Source organism: Grammomys surdaster, unplaced genomic scaffold (genome assembly GCF_004785775.1).
Source record: "Grammomys surdaster isolate TR1022 unplaced genomic scaffold, NIH_TR_1.0 66, whole genome shotgun sequence".
Classification (NCBI taxonomy): domain Eukaryota; kingdom Metazoa; phylum Chordata; class Mammalia; order Rodentia; family Muridae; genus Grammomys; species Grammomys surdaster.
In genome coordinates, this window is record NW_021604568.1 from 5,452,472 (window position 1) to 5,457,546 (window position 5,075).

Sequence of the window (5,075 nt, forward strand, 5' to 3'; positions counted from 1 at the left end):
CTTCCTTCCTTCCTTCCTTCCTTCCTTCCTTCCTTCCTTCCTTCCTTTTTTGTTTTTTGGAGGTTTGGTCTGTGTGATTGTGAGTTAGGGTGCCACTCTCCAACCCACCCAGGCTGGCTTAGAACTCACTCCGCAGCTCTGGCTGGCCTCAGGCTCATGGTGATCCTCCTGCCTTAGGATTAGGGTATGAGACGCCAAACCTAACTTACTGTATCTTCTTCAATTTCTCTCGTCAGTGTTGTCAATGTGCTATCTATGCTTCAATCATTTTTATTATGGTCAAGTATTATTATATAAAATGTATCATCCTAACCGCTTTAAACACAGTTCAGTAGAATAAGTACACAGTGTTGGACAGCTGTGATCGCTAGCCCTCTCCAGGACCGTCCGTCCTTACACACCCATTAAACAGTAGTTCCCTTCTGCTCCTGACTTTCCAGCCTCTGAGACGGATGAGGCATTCCTCTCTGCATCTGTGTCTATGACCAGTTTTGTCATTTGAGGGGAGTCATCCAATACTTGTGTCTTCTCCTGTTTGTTTCCTGCAGGTTCCTCCGCAGTGCACCTGCATCTAAATTGCACCCTTTTGAGCATGACTCTGTACTCCACTGTGCACACATAGTGGACACATGGGAGCTCCTCCCCCTGGGAAGGGTGCTGTGACGGAGACTGGTGCTCTGAGAGCGGATACAAGTGTGTGTTCTGTTCCATGTGTGTACGGAGAGGAGTGCTGGATCATCTGTGACATGTAACGTTCTGAGAAACAGCTTTGATGCCCCCACTGCGGGTGCACTGTTTCGTGTTTCATCAGTGTGTACGAGAGCTCCAGACTTGTGCTGGGTGTGCACCTGTGAGTCCAGTACTCCTGAGGTAGAGGCAGGCCGACCAAGAGTTCCAGGTCATCCTCAGCTATATAAAGTTTGAGAGAAGCCTGGGCTACTTGAGACCCTGTTTCAGAAAGAAAGAAAAAAGACAGGATTTCTAATTTCTCTATACCCAAGCCAACATTTGTTTTCTGGAAATATATAGATTCATATGTACACATATATGTGTAGATAGATAAAATAACCATCCTAATGGATGAGAAGTGATGATTAGTTTGTTTTTATTACAGTGAGGGAATCTATCACTGAGATAAATCTATTTTCTATAGCTATATTTAATCAGCCTAATTACACAGTTTTTTGTTTTTTGTTTTGTTTTGTTTTGTTTTTGAGATAGTGTTTTTCTGTGTAGTACTGGACGTCCTGGAACTTGCTCTACAGGCAAAGCTGGCCTCAAACTCACAAAGATCCCCCTGCCTCTGCCTCCCAAGTGCTGGGATTAAAGGAGTATGCCACCATACGAGGCCAATTACATAGGGGGTTTGTTTTGTTTCAATTTTTATTTTTTAATTCATTTTATTTTCCAATCATAGCTCCTCCTCCTCTCTTCACAGTTCTATCCTTTCAAATCCCTCGCCCCATTGATCTCACCCCTTCTCCTCAGAGAAGGGGAGCCCCTCCTTGGGTGCCACCCCATGCTGGGGCATCTAGTTCCAGCAGGTCTAGGCATATCCTCTCCAACTTAGTGCCAACCAGGCAGTCCAGGTAGGAGAAAGGGGATCCAATGTCAGGGAACAGAGACTGAGCTAGCCCCCATTCCACTTGTTAGGGGAACCACATGAGAACCAAGCTGCACATTTCAAGGTCCAGCTCCTGCGTACTCCCTGGTTGGTGGCCCAGACTCTGTGAGCCCCAGAGTCCTAGGCCGTTGACTCTGTGGGTCTTCTTGTGGTGTCTTTGACCCCTCTGACTTGCTCACTTCTATCCCTCCATCTTCCATAAGACTCCCCGGGCTCCTCCTGATGTTTGGCTGTGGGTCTCTCCATCTTTCTCCATCCGCTGCTGGATGGAGCCTCTCAGGAGACAGCTATGCTGGGTTCCTGTTTGCAAGCACAGCAGAGCATCATTCATTACATAGGTTTTTAAAGAAAAAAAAAAATCCAAGCCCTGGAGAGACGGCTCAGCAGTTAAAAGAGTACTTGGTGCTCTTGCAAAAGACCCGAATTCAGTTCCCAGCACCTACATCAGGCAGTCCGCACTACTTGTGGCTTACTAGCTCTAAGGGATCCAACACCATCTTCTGGCTTCCTTGGACACTTGCAGGGTGCACATATTGTGCATGAATGCACACACACAAAATACATTTTTAAAATATTATTTTTTAAGATTTATTTATTTATTATATGTATATGAGTATGCTATCTCTGTCTTCAGACACACCAGAAGAGGGCATCAGATCCCATTACAGATGGTTGTGAGTCACCATGTGGTTGCTGGGAATTGAACTCAGGACCTCTGGAAGAAGAATCTTTACTCTTAACTGCTGAGCCATCTCTCCAGCCCCCATGAAATATTATTTTTAATATTCAAAATGGATCTCAGGAACCAGATGTGGAGAACATCTGCCATTTCATTTGGAAAGTAAAGGCAGGAGAATCATAAATTCAACACAAGCCTGGGCTACAAGGGAGAACCTGTCTAAAAAAAACAAAAAACAAATTAAAAACAGCCTCATCTAGGGGCTGTGGATGTAGTTCAGTTGTAGAGCGTGAGCCTAGCATTCACAAGACCTGGGTTCAATCTCCAACCCAAAGCTGCATAAACCAGGCATGATGGAACACGCCTGGAATCCCAGCACTTGGTAAGTGGAGGCAGAAGGATCAGAAGTTCCAGGTCATCCTCAGCTACATAGTGAGTCCAAGGCCAACCTAAGATATATAGAACCCTGTCTCAAGGAGGAAAACTAAGGCTGAGAGGACTGAAGGGGTGCTCCTGACGCTACACTTAGAACCCACCCACCTCCAACAAGCCAATGTCTAATCAGCTGAGCAATTTGTGCTCCTAATGTTTGCTGGTTGTCTGTTAGCCCTCTAGCAATTTGTCTTTCACTACTGATAACCTGTGTCCTCTGCAAAGCCTTAGACCTGAGAACTCAGGACGAACTGGCTATGTTTTTCTTTTCCCAAAGACTTATAACCTCCTGGCCAGTCTAGACCCAGCTCGACACTCTAAGATCCCCTCACTCCATCCTTGCTGCTATATCAGGAAAGTCACCATTCCATCCAAACCGACCTGTCTTCCTGTATCCTAAACAAATAGCACATGACAGAGAGACCTCAGAACTTGTGATGTGGATTTGAACCTTAGGTCTGGGATCACTTTATTAGGTGACCTTGGACAAAGTAGTTAGTCTTGCCAAGTGTGGGTTTTCTCTTTTGTAAAAGAGGGATGGCAAAACCTTTACGAGAGAGAGAGAGGAGGGGATAGAGAGGGAGAGAGGGAGAAAGGGAGGGAGGGAGGGAGGGAGGTTTTTTGGTTTGTTTTTATTTTTGTGTTTTTGTTGTGGTTGTTTTTGAACTGCAGGGAAATGTACATAATACATCACTTCTCCAGGTGAGAAAGTTCTATAAATTATTTGCTTGGGGCCCAGCCTGCAGCAAGACCTTTGACACATCGATGTCATTTCCCTTACTTCTTAACTGATTGCCACCTTCCTATCACTGGGTCCCTCTAGAATTGTTACCTGTTGAAGACCTTCTGCCCGGCCTTCCAGGTGCTCCCCTGCAGGTCCCCCAACTCCAGGGACTCCAGTTCTTCTAACAAAAGGCAGACTCTCAGCACAGCTCACCGGCTTCTCAAAAGGCATAACACCAAAGAACCTAACAGGAATCTATCCCAAGCCACCTCCTGTCACTGCTCAGTCCCCCAGCACACCTGACAACTCCACAGCGATCCTCAGACCTAGAGCAGGAGTCCACGTGGTTCACCCACAGTCTAAGGCAGATCCATGTGACCTTGGTCACTGAGTGTATCTGTCCAATGTGTAGGCTTACCCTCTGTCACGATAAAAATATCCCAGGGGCCACATTAACCTTACCTTAACCTTTCCCACAGATGCTATCAGTAACAACTACTGAAAACTTACCTTTATCCGGCTTGCCGTGTTCTTCACTCCAACCCCTGCCGCCCCAGCCGGGACCCCCAGCTCTGGCACTTGGGCACTGAGAAGTGACCTTGTAGAACTGCTTGCAGATTCTTCAACACACTATTCACTTGTTGTGCACCCCTTCCCAGGTAATCTGCTAGGCACTATGGAGTTTGGGCACAGAATCCGCCCCTTTTCTCTCCAAATGAGCAAACAGCAGCAGCAAAGTTTGTGTTTCGCAGACGCTTTTTGACGTTCTCATTCTTGCTTTAGCCTGACAGTGGGACAACAGGGATTTCATTCTGGGCCCAACAGGAAACTGATCTTAAGTCATATGGTGTTCCAGCAGATTGCTCTATGTAACTGCACACAGAACACACATTGCTCTTCTCCAGCCCCCTAATTTAACCACCTGCCAGAAGTCCTCGATCCCTTGTTGCTGGCTTCTGCACACAGCATCCCAGCTCAAAGGAGCATCTTTCCTCCAAAGATCTTAACCTTGGGATTTGAACATTCCCTTCTTTCTCCATAGCTCCCTCCCTCCCCCCACTCTTCCTTAGCATAACATCAATCCAGTCAAATGAAATAAACAAACATTTACAGAGTGAGGAAGGGGGAGGGATGGGGGAGGGACGGCTGTGATTACTGACCCATCCTGCCCTAGCTTTCGGTTTCACTAAGACAAGCTCATAATGGCAGCTAAGCAAAGTCCTTTCTCTTATTCTTTCCTAAGACCCACAATGAGCAAGTGGAATTTCAATGTTTTAAAAAGCACCACTTGTAACAACACCAAAAAAAGAAAAAAGAAAGAAAGAAAGAAAAGAGAAACACTTAGGTATAAATCTAACAAAATACATACAGGATCAGAAAAATGGATAACACTTGCAGAAGAAAGAAAAACAAATTGAAACAAGGCCAACTGTGGAGCTGTACTCTGTAATCTCAAGCGTGGAGAGGTCGAGGCAGGAAGACTGTGAGTTCGAGGCCTGCCTGGTCTACATCCAGCCAGGGATATGCAGCACAATGAGACTCTGTCTCAGAAAGCAACAACAGAAAAGAAAGAAAGAAAGAAAGAAAGAAAGAAAGAAAGAAAGAAAGAAAGAAAG